This window comes from Ursus arctos, chromosome X, assembly GCF_023065955.2.
Source record: "Ursus arctos isolate Adak ecotype North America chromosome X, UrsArc2.0, whole genome shotgun sequence".
In the NCBI taxonomy this organism is placed as follows: domain Eukaryota; kingdom Metazoa; phylum Chordata; class Mammalia; order Carnivora; family Ursidae; genus Ursus; species Ursus arctos.
This window is the reverse complement of record NC_079873.1, coordinates 108,404,416-108,422,033: the sequence shown is the minus strand read 5'-3', so window position 1 is coordinate 108,422,033 and position 17,618 is coordinate 108,404,416. Positions and strand designations below refer to the sequence as shown.

Below are 17,618 nucleotides of genomic sequence, written 5' to 3'. Positions count from 1 at the left end.
GACCAGGAATGCCTACATAATTTGCAGAGCCCAGGGCAAAATTAAAATGCAGGGCCCCTTGTTCAAAATCATTATGAATTTTAAGATGGTGACAGCAGAGCATTAAACCCAGTGAGGGACTCTTCTAAGTGTGGCACGCTTTGTGACCATAAGGGCTGTACACCCTGGCTGGGGCTCTATCAGAGTGTAGAGAGAGAGTGATGAAAAATGACTTAGCTCTGCCCATGGGTGTCAGGGAAGGTTGCTCAATGGAGATAATAAGTGAGCAGGGTCTTGAGGAGGAGGCTTTCTCTGGAGAAAGAAAGGAGGAGGACCCTGAGAATAGAGGCATTCTACAAAGAGGGAACAGCATGTATTCATTCATTTACCAAATACTGAAATCCTGCTTTGTTCTAGACACTGTGAGGACCCAAAGATGAAAAACACAACTCTTGCCCTCCAGGAATTTATAGTCTAGTAGAGAAGACACTCAGAAAACACAAGCTTATATGAAGGCTACTACAGACTGAATGTTTGTCTCTCCCCAAAATTCATATGTTGAAACCTAGTCCTAGCGTGATAGTCTTTGGAAGCAGGGCCTTTGAGAGGTGATTATGTCATGAGGGTGGAGCCCTCATGAGTGGGAAAAAGACTACAGACAGCTCCCATGTCCCTTCTGCCATGTGAAAACAAGGCAAGAACACAGCCATCTACGAACAAGGAAGAGGGTTCTCACCAGATACCAGCACTTTACCCTTGGACTTCCCAGTGTCCAGAAGTATAAAAAAAATGCTTGTTATTTAAGCCACCCAGGCTATGGTATTTCTGTTAGAGCAGCCCATATGGACTGAGTTATTCATTCATTCATTTATTCATTCATTTGATAAATGTTTATTGAGCATCTACTGTGTGCCAAGTACTAAGATAGGTGCCTGGGGTACAACTGTAAATATCTATACTTGGTCCTAGTGTCTATTGGGGAAATGGAGCAAGCAATTTAGCAAGCAATTATAATGAAGCATGATATTTGCTATGATTAGAGAATCCGGAAAGAACATCTAATCCAAGGATAGTAGGAGTGGTATGTGAAATTGAGGAATGTTTCCTGCAAGAGCTGGGGGAGGCGAGTTGTTAATCATGTTTAAAAAGTTAAACTTTATTCTGAGGGCAATGGGAAACATTGAAACTTTCAAATAGGAGTGGGACATAATGATTTTTGAATCACTCTGGCTACTATGTGGATTGAAGGCAAGGAAAAGCACAGTATATTTGTGAAATAGTATTCTGAAAGGGAAAAATGTGCATTTCTATCCTCCTTTTAATGGTAAGCAAAAATGGCCTCACTCCAAAATTTGCTAAGAAAAACATCACCTAAGAATTTGTTTTGTGTCAGTCAGGCTTAGACAAAAGGAATGGTTGTGTGTGTGTGTGTGTGTGTGTGTGTGTGAGATATGTAACAAACCTTATGTTATCATCAAACTCATCATTAGTTCGCTCAAAATGCAGTCATTTTGCCAGATTCCTAAGTGATTACAATGCACGCGTTGAAATAATCGTAGTGCCCAGATAGATTATAGACTAGATCCAGTCATTCTTCAGCAAGGGACCAGGTTTCTTATTTTTGTTTTCACAAGTACAGTCTTTGGACAGAAAATGGGTGCTCAGTAAATGCTTGCTAGCAAATTCATCTGCTTGGCATTTAAGAACACTGTTCCATATGATTTGATGTAAGATTACACGGTCATGCAAGCTATTTCTCTACTTTTGTTAGCTAACACAACAGAAGAACATCTACCATGATACTGAACAATATTTTTAAAGAAGTTGTTCATGGGAACTTCCTTTTAAATCAGTGACAGATGTATCTTTGGCAATATTATTTATTAACAGTCTTTATGAAGAGATAACATAGTTTGTGATGTGACTGTCATCAGGACTGGGAGGGGGGTAGAATTACAGTAAAACATCCCTAAGAACTGAGAAATGGGGAAAATGAGGCTACCCTCTGAGTTAAACTTTAAAATCAATATGTAATGAATCAGAGGAGATATGCAATCACCTTTAAGATAGAGAAGATCTCCCAAGCCTGCAGGACTATACCAGATTGAACCCATTAATATGACTAAGGAATGTGTTAGTCAGAAGAGGGCTTGGTTACCTAGGAAAGCAGGAAAACATTAAGAGTAGGTGACGCAAATGTTGGCAGCATCATCCAAACTCTGTCATAGGCTAAGACTTTCTAACCCCATCAACAAGGCCATCCTTGCAGTGAAGACGAACGCCTGAAAGCATTATGCATCGAATTCACATAATCTATCCACTAGGTTTCAGTTCCATTCTCACCCCGTAAGTTTCTGATTCTGGTCTCCTTCCCATGGAGATTAGCCTATAGTTGCCATTCTCAACCTTGTTTGCAAATTGGAATCGCCTGGGGAATTAAAAAAAAAAGTACAGATGTTTGGGTCCTACCCCAGAGATTCTAATTTAATTAATCTGCAAAATGGCCTGGGATGAGGATCTTTAAAACTCCCCAGGTGGATCTAATATGCAAGCAGGGATTTGAATCACTGACTTATTAAAAAAGAATATGGCCTTCCACAGATTCAGGGTACTCTAGGTATGCTCTGTGACAGGGGACAGGCAGGAATTAGGATCCACAAACTCAGAAGTATGGTAAAAAAAAATTGCTTTTATTTTTTCCCATAGCTATGATTGCCATTTTGAATCCCGGGTAGGGAAAATTTAATCTTGGCTGCCTCCCTTTCTCCTGAGTTGCTAAATTGGTGAGAAGATAATAGCAAGATGGTTTCAGGCTTGTCCTTGGTCCCACGTTCCTCGGTCACATCCCCTGAGCTGTCTTCATTTCCATCTGGTCTTTGTCATCTGTTCGCTCAGACCACTGCCACATCCTCCTTGCCCTGACCACAAGACTTCTTCAAGTTTACTGTTTCTCTCTGCCATGTCTGTGTAGCTCCCACATACTCAAGAAATATTTGACTCCTCCTGCACTACTTTGGACTCTGGATAGTCTATGAGGCTTTCTCAAGCCCACCCACTAGCCACACCACTCAGACATTTCTCCCTTGGGGTGTCACTGCTCCACTGGACTCTATCTGGGAAAAGGGAGTGGGAAGCACAGGTCTTCTCTGCTCTCCAATAACCCAAAAGTATTTACAATTACAATTGTGCTCCTCTACCTCCAGGGCTCAACCTAAAGAGACAAGCATAAGGCCACTTCCTCAAGGACCCCACCAAAATCCAAACTCTCTGTTTTCACACTGACTTCCTGTCCCTCAGTTAAAAGAAACCTTAGCTGGTGCAGACAAACTGTGCTCTCATCATAGTCAAATCTGGTGTTCACTGTTACTGCTCTGGTTCTTATTTCCCACCCACCACCCTTCCCAGGGCTAGACTTTTGAAACTCAAAAGCCAAGAATTGAGTTCTCCAATCTAGTCTGTCATCCTTCCCCTAAGGCAAAGAATGGTGCAGCTGTAGCAGACGAAATGAAGAGGAGAGGGGATGTTGAAAAGGCCAGGGAAATAAGCAGAGGTTAATTTTTCAAAAATATTATCTTGCCATAACATTAACAGTTTTCATTCAAGTAAAGAAGGAATTTAAATTACCATTTGGATTTTCATGTCAGTGTACCTATAGTGATTCTTAACCTTCTTTGCATCATTCATAGACCTCTTTAGGAATCTACAACTATAGATTTTCCTTCAAGAAAAATGCAATAGACACATATTTTGCATACAATTTTCAGGTGCCCTATGATCATCTGAATCCCAAGACCCCAGATTAAGAAGTGCCAAGTTATGTTGGTCATGCCAGTGCCTATTGGTGAAAATGATTTCTCAGTGTTTATTAGTAACTGCTCATTCTGGCTTTGTACATCACTCTTATGAACTTGGCCACTATGAATTCAGCTCTGAGAATTGAATTCACTCTCAGTGGGCTAACTAAGCATGTTCCTGTGCTTGAAAGATTGACAGATGGCACTGGATTCTTGCCAAACACTGTGAAGCCTCTGGTGTTAGAACAACAGCCTCGCCTCCGGCACACGTATTTTTCCTCTCATTTGAATTTTTAATGAATAAAGCATCTTATCCACATGGCGAAGCAACCTACCAGCAAGAATGCATAGAGCACTGTTATGTGTCAAAGACCGTGCTGGACAAAACAATGGTCATGGCCCTCAAGGAGCTTACAACCTAATATGGCAGGAAAAAAAAACACTACAGTCCATCTACGGCACAGCTGGGCAAACCACAGCCCACAGGCGCTACACAGCCTGACCCTGCCTGCTCTGTAATGCAGTTTTACTGAAACACAGCCACACCCACGTACTCACACGTTGTCTGCGGCTGCTTTTGTGCTACAACAGCAGTGCTGAGCCGCAGCCACGGAGACCATACGGCCGGCAAAGCCTCAAATGTTTACTGTCTGGCCCCTTACAGAAAAAAAGGGGCTGACCTCAGCCCCAGAGCCATGCTTCTCAAACTTTCATGTGCCTATGAATCACCTCAGCAGTATTGTTGAAATGTAGATTGTAAGTCAGTGGGTCTGAGGTGGGACCAGAGATTCTGCATTTCTGACAAGCTCTCAGCTAATGCCAATGCTGCTAGTCCAAAGACCACTCCTTGGGTAGTGAGGATCTAGAACTCTGAACTGCTTCCTGGGTTATTCACTGAGCGCTCCCCTGGGTCTGAGGAAGGCCCATGAGGAGATTTTCTCATCCTGAGGATAAGGCAACACATTTACCTTGCACAGTCGTTGATTATACACAAAATATATTTAAAACCTCTCACAGTCTCTGGCACGTAGTTCTCTTCATATACAGTAGCTAGTGCAATAGAATGTTTTGCACTTTATCTCTACTTTTCCTAGGAGAAGAGATGCCAGAAAACTTCACATTTGGAAGGATAAATCACTGCAGGAGTATTAAATAATCCTATTATTTTTCATAGATCTAGGCTTCCTTGGGGGTGACTGAGTTCTATTGTCCAACTTTCCAGACCTTTCCCAAAATGGTTGAGGGTCTTGCAGATCTATTTTTAAGTTTTTTACTATAAGCCCAACTCAGGCCCAATTCATGGACAGAGAAGATGTTATTCCTGGCTTAGATTTTCCTTTTCAACTACTCTTTCCAATCTTTGAGAACATATTAAAAGAGTCTTATGGCCCATATATAGCCCATATCACACAAGGTACAGATATGTATAAAATACCATATTCTGAACAGGCATGACAAAATATATACTGTACCTTGAGTTCAAATGTCTTGCGCTGTTCCCTCTCAGATGTACATGGCACCTAGGAACAAAGAAAAAACTGCTTTCATATGTTTTGAGAAGTTTTCAGTTGAAATGATGCCTCAAGCTGTCTCAGTGACTAGAGAATGAGGACAAAAAGTATTTTGAAGTATTAGGTTATTTAAATGACATGACCTTCCAGTGGACCTTGAAGGAGTATGCCCCCTTAAGATACTAGTATCTGGGAAAGGCATGTCTTAAGCTATCCCTTGATAAATATCAGTTCCAAAGACCTCAGCAAAATACATTGGACATACAGAGTCCCAGCACGCAGCAAGCCACAGACCTCAAAATGATACGAGCTGTATTCCACTAGCCATAGACAACTACAGACCCTCCTGGATTCAGTGGATTCTAAGAAACAATTATGAACAATCAGGCCAGGTTTGCCAAGCCATTTCATGATTATATTGGTTATTTCCCAATTTGCTCTCATCTCCAAGCCTACCTTTCTGTACTATGTTCTGTGATTCTGGAGCTGGGACTCTGCACATCTTATTTTCCAGACTGCCATGCCAGCTGGTTCCTAGATGGTTCTACTGATGGGAGGAACTAGCAGGAGACTAGAAGGTAGGAGGAGGGGAGAACAGACATCCTTATTGGTTGTGCTTACCACCGGCATGACTTTAGCAACAGAGAACAGCTTTGGCTCTAGCATCCTGCTTATTTGGGAACCCCGACATTGGTGTAACCAGTTCCCCATGTTAAATCCCTGCTATGTGGAACACCTAGAGCAGAGTGGTTTTCCTGACTAGATGTAACCCAAAGTTATCAGGTCAAGACCAGTAAGCCAATAAAGGAAGGAGTCCCCAGAACCAGATTCTCAGCCTCCTCAGCCCCTCTCCAACTTCTTCAGAGTGAGAGAGAGGTCTGTGATCAGGGGTTACGATAGTGATAGGATGTTCTATACAGGCGTATGTTCTAGCATTTAATGGCTCTACTAAGTCCTCCATTGTGCACACAGATACCAAATTTGAAAGTCTCGATAGGTTGCTCAGCCCCTAAGATAAAGGGAAAAGCATTGAGAGTCATTCACCATGAGAAATACTTCAGCTAGCGGGGGTAAGGAAATCCAAGATCTCTATTTGCCACACAAATGAAATCTCCAAAGCACAAAGTTTTGTGGGTCTTTTTAACCTGCAAATTAAATTGGGGGCACAATCCCAGACTGAGCAAAAAGAAACCAATATGACATTCTGAGAACGTGACTGATAACTACCGGATTGACACCACAGGATTTGCCTCATATTTCCTGATATGTAAGGGGGGAATCTGTCACTGCTAATCAATTTCTACTTTGGAGTAAGTAAGGATAGAGAGATTTCTAGGAATCTGACCCAGTGTGCCTAGAACCTTAGAGACCAATGATAGGAATCCTGCTGGCCAACTTCTGAAGAACACACCAAACTCATGGTAGGAAAACTCAGGAGCCTTCCTGTGCTCAAATACTAAAGAGTGAACAAGAAAAGTGAAGGCCAGCCACAGAGAGTGCTTCTTGCCCCAAGGAGAACTAGTAGGGGAAGCTGCCCCATACAGGATAAATCAGGGTTAGTCAGGGAAGAGTCTGGGTGCAGCCTCCAAAGCAGAACTGGAGGGTGTGCTTCCAGACTGGGGGTGTGGGAAAGGGGCGTGAAATAGGTAAATTAGTAAGGAGATTAGGGCAGGAAAATTGCCTTTAAATTTTAGGAATGACATAGAGGTAAACTGAGAACCACATAAATTAAAATTCTGGCCCCAAGGGGTAAAGGGAAGCAAGAAAATCATCTAGCATCCAGGCTCAGCTACACAGCACTTGGGAAGCCTGGGGAAAATACCACCCACACACCAGAGCACTGCTTTGTACGAGCAAATTTCCATTCTAAGGATCTGGATGGAAAACAGAGCTAGTAAGACCTTGGGAAAATGCTTTCCATTCCCTGAAGACAAACTGAGCAGGGATGTGAATATAAAAAGATTTTTAGCCTCAGCTCTAGCGAGAAGGGTACCAGGAAGTCACCTTGGTCATATCTCAAAAGACAATCACAGTAAACAAACGTAAGAGGGCTAGGCAGAGATAGAGAATCCACCCCTTCCCTTCTTCCCCCACCCAAACAGGTTAAAAATGTGAGTCCCACGTTTTAAGAAGACACACTAGGATTCTGAGGAACGAATGCGGGGTGTAGCTCAGGCCAATAAAGGATGGGCACTTGAATTCATCTGGCCCTGCACTGTAGGCTGAGGCCCAGGAGAAGCTAGCACCGGGGGGAGGGAACGATGCTGAGTACTGAGCAGTAGCCAGCAAGAAAGACTGACCCCAGTATCGCAGCCTGGGGCACAGCCCGCCTCAGCAGCCCACCACCCTAATGACTCTCAACCACAGACGGTTGGTCGCTGCAGGAGCCAGAGCTAGCCCATCACCAGTCACCGCACGGAAGTCACAACCCCTCCCCATTTCCAGTCATTGTTTCCCTTAGCTGCTAGGTGTGCCACGGGCTGGAGCTTTCATTCCACACTCTAGGGATGGACTGGAGAATGCTAGTTCTCACAGTGACCCAGCGTGGTCTACTAGAAAGCATACAGCCTCTCAAGCCACAAGGAGCTATTTACATATAAAGAAATTCAATTAAAATTGTAAATGAAGCTCCTCAGTTGCACTAGCAACATTTCTACTGTTCCATAGTCACAGGTGGCTAATGAGTACTACAAGAGAAAGTGCAGACACGGAACATTTCCATCATTGCAGAAAGTTCTTTTGGACGGCGCTGCTCTAGAATCTGAACTTCCTCATTGCATCTTTGGGCAAATTAGTTTACCTCTCTGAGCCTCAGTTTTCTTGTCCGTCAAGTAAGCTACGAGGAGAATCAACTTCACAGGTAAGGATCCAGCGAGGTCATGAAAGTGAAGTGTTCAGCACATAATAACAATGATGAGTCATCTTTGCAAGTGAGCTAAAAAATCCTTGAAAGGAGATGCCATGCAGTCTGGTTCACTGGCATGTTCTCCAGGGTCTTGCATAGGGCACACAGTTGGCAAATATTTACAGGATGTCCTGCTAGACAAAACAGTTGGGTACGAATTGGAACTGCCCTTTTCAAACTGTACCCAAGCAGACCAGACTGCCTTTGATGCTTCCTATTTCAGAGAAACAATTGCGGAGGCTTCCAGTGAGCCGCTGTTCACTTTGAGAAATGCCAGATTGTTCCAATTTCATAAGAATGAGCTTTTAACCATGAGCAAAGCAGAAAACCAGCCAGGTTTAAGACACGCTTGGAAATTCTTAAGTAACAGATAAATTACCGCAGATAAAAACTGGCCGAGGCAAGAGGTAACCTCATGGGAACAATGAGCTTGGAGCATTTGTATTCAGGCATTGACATTTTCCCAAATGCTTTTAATTATCATCATTCCCAGTACATTTGCGAGAGAAAGCCTCAAGCCGACTTCTGAGCTACAGGAATTATTCTTGGCAATCCGGGCAGTGTCAGTCGGGGACCGGAGTCCATCAGCTATGGCTGGTCGCATTTTGTGATACTGGGTTCAAGCTACGTGACTTCCTCCACCCCATCTTCACTCTATGTCCCTAACATTTGTCCCAGCCCTCAATCCTAGCCCCACATTTGGATTATGGCACCCACACCTCTCTTCAACTGCAGCCTCATTGCTCTACTCCCCTTAATGCCAGGGTCATGTTTTCCTCAACCTGCTCGCATCAGGCCTCTGTCCCCATGCCTCCATGGAAACCACTTCCAGGACGATGACTTTTTCCACATTGCCAAGTCCAAGTTCAGTTTCCGATTCTCATTTGACTTAACCCCTCATTAGCTATCCACACAGTTGGCCACATGCTTTCTTTTGAAATTCTTTTGTGACTTCCTCAGTTCCTGGTTTCCCTCTCACCTCCCTGGCCTCTCGCCCTGTCTCCCTGGCTCATCTCCACTCTTCACATGCCAATCAGTGGGAACTTGCTCCAAATTCATTCAGATTATGGTACTCCCCTGATTGAAGCCCTCAAAACTCTCCCTACTACACTTAGAACCTTATAGATCTCTTTGGCTAAAAGCCTGTGTCTTCCTCTCCCCCTGCCTGCCGCTCCCCCTGCTTGTTCTCTCTCTCTCTCTCTCTCTCTCTCTCTCTATCTGTTAAATAAATAAATAAAATCTTAAAATAAAAACTAAAAAAAAACCAGTATGGAGGTTCCTCAAAAAGTTAAAAATAGATCTACCCTAAGTTCCAACAATTGCACTATTAGTTATTAACCCAAAGAATACAAAAACACTAATCCAAACAGATACATGCACCCTGATGTTTATAGCAACATTCTATTCTACACTTGAAGAAACCAAAGTTCCAGAAAACAGAAAATGAACTATCTACAGTATCATAGCTAGAATGAGAACACAGCTCTCCTACTTATTGTATCAATGTTATTTCCACTATACCATGCTACCACCCTACAGGTAATGGCACATGCCTGGGGTGTCTTGCAAGAGAAATTTGTCTTGTATCATTTGACAAACAGAAAAGCAGGCTAAAAGAGGCCAACTCCCTTTATCCCCATTGTTCACTTAATGTTTTCAAGAGACAGAGAGGAGAGTTATACCCCAAGAGGTGATTTATGGATGGGAAAGGGGGAAGGGAGGATGTTAAAGTTTAGAGCAAATACTATTCTTCTCTCTCTTTATCACATCAACATCCCTATGGGTGAGGATAGATCAGAATATTGAGACAAATTAAGTCACAAATTGTGTATATGGGAATAAGGAGGGACAGTGCCGTCTACTCTCCCGTGATGACAGAGCAATGTTACCACAAATCAGTCTGGAACAGTATTTGAGAATTAGGTGGATTTTAGCACCAGGACAAGGTAGAGTCACCCCTTGACTAGCTAGCTATCTCACTCTATCTCACTAAGCAGAAGGTCCTAGGCTTTCCTCTTCTTATCCCACTTTCCTCCTCTGAAGTTCAGACCTCATCCTTGTAAAGCTTCTTTATCTGGACCTGATATGCCTGGTCCAGCAGACAGGAAAGAGAACCGTGGGCCAACAACTGTCAGAGATGGAGCAGGTGGGAGCTATGGATGGCAAAAGCCATCTTCCAGGCAATGGCCAGAGGCTTCTAACCAGAGAAAGGGTTCGGAGGTACAAAGATAGAGCACAGGCTTTTGTCCTAAAATAGAATTGTTAGAGTAGGCAGTTAGTTAGGCTTTAACAGGATACCTGGAGGCCAGCAAAGTGTGACTCAAGGCCCGTTATCAGGAAAGTTAGCAATCTGTCCTGGCAGCATTCCAGGAACAAAGCCACAAGAAGCCAGATCCAACCCGCAGGCCCAAGACAAAGAAGGCCGGAAACCCTGACCAAGTAAGGGAAAAAAGGCACTGAAACCCTGCTCCCAAAGAAATCCCCTCCCCAGATAATAAATATTCCATCCCTTAGTGAACAACTGCCAATAAAAGACAGACCCGAACCGCAGGCACAGCTCTGCCTTGAGCTGGCTGCTCTCGCTTCTCAAGAGTGTACTCTCTCTAATAAACTCTTCACTTGCACCCCTCAAACACGGAGTATGGTCCATCCTTGAATTATTTTCTCATCAAGCCTCCAGCAAAGTCCCAGGGACAGGCCAGGGGAAATCCTCAGGGCCCAGAGGTCTCCCCACTTCACCCAGCAACAAGAATGAGAAACAGAATCAATTAAGGCATTCTACTGATGTGTATACGGACAGCTACTATTGATTGAATATCTGCTCGGTGCCTCTCAAGTTCTGTGGTAGGTGCTTTACACCTTACCTGTAATTTCATCCTTACAATCGCCCCAGTTATCTGTTAGAGTGTATCAAGAAAACCAAGAAACTCTGTATATTAAATAGAAAGGTTGAATGTAGGGAATTGGAAGCTTTACAACCTTTGGCAGGGCTAAGGGAATGAAACTCAGGAAGGCCACTCTCCAGAAATCTGAAAGTACAGAAATCTCAAGGAGGCCACTATGATGATCTCAGCTGTCACAGCACTTTAGTGGGGGGAATCTTGGGAGAACTCTGAAAACCAAGGGAAGCAGCTGCAAATGATCTAGCTTCTCTTCCTCTTTCCCCTTTCAAAATTCACACAAGTTCCCCTCCACTGGAAGATTATAATGCAGAGTCATGCCAGAAAGGGATTGTGTGAAATGCTGCTCTAAGTTTCTCCCCCATGAGCCAGAGAAATTTTAGAGAACAATGAGGGTGATGCTAGGTGGACAACAAACAATCCAACCCATTTATAAGATGGGCATCTTAACCCCTATTTACAGATGAGGAAAGCAAGTAAATTTCAAAGGTCACACCAGCTAGAAAGCAAGAGATAAAACCAGGCTCTTCCTATTTTGTCAAACAGCCTTTTTCAAAGAGGACCGCTCATGCTTACTGGATGTGAGAGGCTTATGGGGACCCCAATCAGAAACAAATATAGTCCACGTTCGATGCAAGTTTAAAGGAATTTTATCCGTGAATGTATGGGTTTTCCTAGATTGAGCCAAACATAAGATAATTATATATCCCAGTTCTCCAGGATAGTCCTCGTATATGCCTATTGTTCCAGAATCCCATTTAGTTTAGCATTTGCCCTGTTGATTTTTAAATGAAGCATTATTAGTAGTAGTTGCATTAAAATAAGCTGGGGTGTGTTTGGTACCCTCTATTTTGTGGACCCAGCTTCTGCCACGGTTTCCTCTAGAAGTGTGCGAGGGGCATGTATGGTGCACAGATTGCTCAGTTTAAAAAACTGGTAAATCTAAAAGATAACCAATTAAAAACCATTTCTGCTGATCCATGATGAACACTTACCATTCAAGGACATAACTGCAGCACACTCACTGCTCTCTGACGTAAGGTGCTAGGGACAGCTACTTCTTCCCAGTTTCCGGTGGAACAGGGGAATTATTTGCCTCTGTTGCCCTAGCCAGACACTTGATGTACAACCAAGTTCTGCTGTGGTCCAGGCCTTGACCTGCAAGTTGCTCAAAGCAGGATATGTTCGGTGTATATAAACAGGAACAGACGCATAGCCTTGCACTAGTGTATGGAAAGTAGTCTGCTTGCTCCTGTTACAGTGAATCTGTTATTTACTGTATGGTGAAAACGTATAACTTTTGATTGGCGATACTTTCTCATTTTGCAAGAATCCCTCTGGGAAGCAAAAAACTGAAAATATTAAAGTGCGTATTTAATGAAAAATTAAGTACCAAATTTCCACTTCCCAAAAAAATTGGTGATGAATGGGAAACTTGCACAAAATGCTTGCCAGCATTTACTCTCCACCATGGGAGCCAAAGTGATATCACTGTGCCCACATGATAACCAGAAGACACAAATATGCTGAACAAGCATCAGCATCTCCTTCAAAAATGAGCAGTTATTTTAAGAAGAATCTGCCCAAAGAAAACGTGCAGCTGCAGAGGGTAGATTTACATAACACTCCATAAAATGTGATTTTCATTTAGACCAAATGACTGCTCTTAATTAATTTAAATCACTTTTCCATTCCAAATTTCCTAATACTTTGAGGGAGGGTAAAGCTATAGCTGTTAATATATTGGTCCCATTAGCAGAAAAATCTCAGAAAGAGTTAAAAGATGTTAACTGTATCTGGGCTGTCAGATGCTTCAAATAGAATACCCAATAATTATTTGATTTCTTTCATTCAATTCATGGAGTCACATTAAAGCTATGGAAGTTAATTCTGGTGAAATATCTGACTTTGTTGAGAATTTGATTGTAAATTCAGTTAGAAGTTTCAACATTGAACACAAAATGTTTTTGAGTGGCAATACAAATACAAAACATAGGTAAGGCACAATGTCACTGTAAAAACATTGTTTTTGCTAATCTAAAAAGAAAACTATGGAGCATAAATGTACTTTGATTTATTTGTGGATGTCTCCCAGTTGAAATAGAAGCTGTACTTGTCAAAATGTACCAATATTTTTACATATACACAGTAATATAAGTCAATTACAGCATTTTCATCAAGAAGATAATGGGAACACCAAAAGTTACTCCACTATACTGGTATGTGCTTTTTCACTTTTTACATTTCAGACATTTTTGAGCCTTTGAAGAAATACATTTTAAATCAACCTAAGTGCCCTCTAAAATTGAACTTTCTTGTAAATTAGTTATCAAAATTTTGGTTGTGTTTTGTTCAGAATCATTTAAAAATCATTTAAAAATCTTATCTGAGGTTTTAGTAAGTGGACTGATAAAAGTTTTACCTTTTGAAGCTTTTAGTGAATTCTGTTTACTGAAAATGAAGTTTGCAAAAGATACTAAAATATATTTCTACAAAAGCAAGGAAGAGACTGAAACAAATCAAACAATGACAGTGCATATGGTAGGCAAATTTTGATTTTTACATTATATAACTGTGTTTTGGATTATTACTATTTGTGAGAAGAGTTTTTTTTCAAGAAGTTCCTTTTTTAGTTGGATAAATAGACATCCTGTACCATAACAGAATAAAATCTAGAAGGCCTATGATTTTGTACCATTTAAAATTGGCAAGGAATTCCTTAAAATCATAAATTCAGACAACTTATTTGACAAATTTTGTCTTATAAAATATTTGTTTAAGAAAGCATCTCTAAGGGGGCGCCTGGGTGGCGCAGTCGTTAAGCGTCTGCCTTCGGCTCAGGGCGTGATCCCGGCGTTCTGGGTTCAAGCCCCACATCAGGTTTCTCTGCTGGGAGCCTGCTTCTTCCTCTCCCACTCCCCCTGCTTGAGTTCCCTCTCTTGCTGGCTATCTCTCTCTCTCTGTCAAATAAATAAATAAAATCTTTTAAAAAAAAAAAAAGCATCTCTAAGGGGCAACTGGCTGGCTGAGTGTCCGACTCTTGATTTAACCTCAGGTCTTGATCTCAGGGTCGTGGGTTCAAACCCCCCATTACGCTCCACATGGAGCTTACTTTAAAAAAAAAAAAAGAATGAAGGCATCTCTGAGTGGAGACAAAAAGTCAGTACATGTTAAAAAGTTCGGGTTAGGGGCACCTGGGTGGCTCAGTCGTTAAGTGTCTGCCTACGGCTCAGGGTGTGATCCCAGCGTTCCAGGATCGAGTCCCACATCGGGCTCCTCCGCTGGGAGCCTGCTTCTTCCTCTCCCACTCCCCCTGCCTGTGTTCCCTCTCTCGCTGGCTGTCTCTCTCTCTGTCAAATAAATAAATAAAATCTTTAAAAAAAAAAAGTTCAGGTTAAAATATTTACAAAATTAAATAGGAAAAAAAGAATTAAGATTATTATCCATTTAGCAGAATTTGCTCTGAATTTACAAGATACCTCTGCACCCATGGAGATTGAATTTTCTCAATTAAAAATTTTATGGTCCACAGAGATGTCAACACGACCCTCTATTCCCTGCCTCTGACCTTTGTTCATCTGTCTTCCCTCACTGCAAACTCTCTTTTTTCATATGGCAGAAAACTCGGCAACCAATGTTTCAAAGTTTTACGTCTTATGGCTTCAGGCATTAAGTGGCTATCCAAGTCCCAAATCCAAAAATCCAAGAGAATGGGTTTATCTGTGAGGACTTGCTCAGGTGCTTTGGGCCACACAACACACAATGCACTGTGCAGCCATGTGGAGGGCTGACAGAGGTGCTTTCTGGAAAGGTGTGCCAGGTAAGCAATTCATAGGTGTCCACTACACTGCAGACTATGGTGTTATTAGAAAATGAGGAGGAAGAGTTGGTTTGGGACCAATGGGGAGATTATTAAGTTGTTGCCCAATTTTTTATTATTAAATTTTTTGAACATACAAAAAAAGTTACAAAATGAGCATCTTTCTATAGCAACCATCTAGATTCAACAATTGTCACCATTGTGTTATGTTTGCTTTATGTCTCTATGCATGTTTGTGTGTATGTATGTGTATTTTTCAAAAACTATTTAGAAGTATGTTGCAGATATCATGACACTTTATCCCTCAGTACTTCAGCATGCATCTCCTAAGAATAAGGTTGTTTTCTTACAAATCTCCAATACCAACATCACACCTTAAAAATTAATAATCCCCTAACATCATAGTTAGTCCATGTCCAAATTTATCCAGTTTTACAACTAATGACTTCTATAGCTGGTTTTTAAATCAGGATTCAATCGAGTACAAATTTATTTTTAGATATGTAGTTTAAAATTGCTGTTCTGATTTAGATATACAGTAGACAGTTCAAAGTGAAGGTCTGGAGTCCGTTCAAAAGGCAACCTATAGTTAAAAAATGACAAGTTCCCATAATAAAGAGGAGAAAAAAGCTGAGAAGCTATTGAATGGAATATTAGTGAATCAAAGAAAGGAAGGAAGAGGCTGACGTATCAAATACTACTGCAAATCACATGAGGTGGATAAGGCCTGAGGGAAACTTGGTGAGCCAAATCCCCTGGAGAGCAGTTCGGGCAACAGAGGAAGTCAGACTACAAGGGGTTAAGTACAAGTGAGTTGTGAAGAACTAGACCTGAGTATAGTCCTTTCTCCAGAAGTTTCAAATTGAAAGGAAGGAAAGAGGTTACATAGAACAGAAGTTCCCATGGTTTTCATCACCATGAGCCTTTTTCATTTTTCTCTCCCCTCACTAGCACCACTATCCTGGAGGCAATGTTTTGAAAGTTACTGTTTATCAAATGGTGTTTAATGATAATGGAGTTCATAACTTTTCTTAATCTAGGGTAGTTGCTCACTAGAGCTTCTCATTATCACAAATCAGAGCTCCCTTGAAGGGAAGAGCCGGTAGATAGTATAGCAATCCCTGACAAAAGAGGAAAAACATTGTTTTCTCTAAAACACAAGGGAAAGAAGAGAGAGACAAAGGAATGCTGAGGTAGAGATGGTGGCAGTAGAGACAAATGTAAGCTTTAAGTTTGAGAAAAAAGATGTTGAGGGAACACTTGTCACAGGACCTCAAGCTAAGCCATGTGATGAGAGTGTGAGGAGTCTGTTAGAAATACATGGAAAAGAACTGAAACAGCTGCTCTCTCAGCTATGAAAACATAGAAGTCAGATTAGTAAGGTTGCCTGTTTGAAATCAACAAATATTCATTGAGCATTTATGAGAGTCCAGGCACTCCGGCAGGCGCCCAGGTTACAAAGACACACAATTCAGATTTCACCTCCTTTCTAAGAAATAGTACACTCCTACCTTGGTATTCACGACAAAACACTCTCTCTGCTTCTTTTCCTCCTCCTCAGTCCACTCCGAGGGCCCCTTCGCTTCCGTAGCTCCCTTCAAATGTAAGGCTTAAATGTTTCTGGATACCAGGTTTTCGTCCTAGGCCGCCTTCTCTTCTCATTGTACAAATTCTCTTTGGATGATCACATTCACTTGTACTGCTTCAAGTAGACGCTCTCTACCTCCAGCCCACTCTCAAGAACCAGTCTTATATAAGGAAGGGAAACAATGGATACTTAAAATAAATACTACCTGCGGCCGCTTCTCTTCTGGGGGGATCATTCCTATCAGTGGTGAAAAAAACTCACACCCCTCCTTCTCCATACAAAGATGAGGTGGTTGGAAGAAGAGGGGAGGGAGGATGGTGAGAAACCGGAAGATACATACCACCGTTAGTAGAGCACCTTACGAACCTTTGAATATGCAAAGACAGCTTGAAAAGAACTACAAAGAAATTCAGCATAATAAAATGGGAGGTTTGGCTTTGTTTTGCTTTTGTTTGTTTCCATCGCTACCAGGCACTGCGAGCAAGTAGAGAGGGCAAAGCAATTCGGGGGGAGGAGGCAGCAGCTGAGGTTGGCAGGTTGGCCCAGGGCTTCTCGAGAACAAGGATGATGGTTATTCATTTTAAAATTGTTCTGCGCTATTGCCACCCAAACCCCTCGCATCTCCACAAATCACTGAATTAAACCTGCCGCATATACAATGGTCTTGTCTGATTGAGTTTTTGGTTTGGGTTTTGTGAAAATTAAGGGAAAGTAGCTTAGTTAAACAGCTGCGGTAATGTGGCACGAAACCAGGCAGAAACATAGATCCATCAACTGAACAGAGCCCAGAATCGAGGTCTAGAGGCACTGAGGAAAAACATTAATCACCCTCTCAAGAATCTACAGAGACTTTGGGAAGGATGTAGAGCTCCCACTGCATGTGGAATGTGGTTTGAATCATTTCCATTTTAATTTCAAAGGCCAGTGTACCTCAGCAGACTTTGGTTATACACAAATACAACTGACTACAGGACATCCCCACTTGGAGACTGCCCCTGGGACATCAGCTGCAGAATGGCCACAAGTGACCTCATGCTCTCATCACACCCCTCCAAACCTGCTCCACCTGCACTTTTAATGAATGGCAGGACCCGGTTGCCCATGTCACCCCTCCTTATCCC

At 42.1% G+C, this 17,618-nt stretch overlaps 1 long non-coding RNA gene across 1 annotated transcript in view; it reads right to left on the bottom strand.

Moving 5' to 3' along the window:
• Positions 1–858: 858 nt before the first annotated feature.
• LOC130544177 (uncharacterized) overlaps positions 859–17,618 on the bottom strand; it is a 144,967-nt gene continuing 128,207 nt past the window's right edge. The window contains exon 3 of the long non-coding RNA XR_008960226.1: positions 859–5,293. This is a non-coding gene — a long non-coding RNA (uncharacterized LOC130544177). The remainder of the gene's footprint in view (positions 5,294–17,618) is intronic.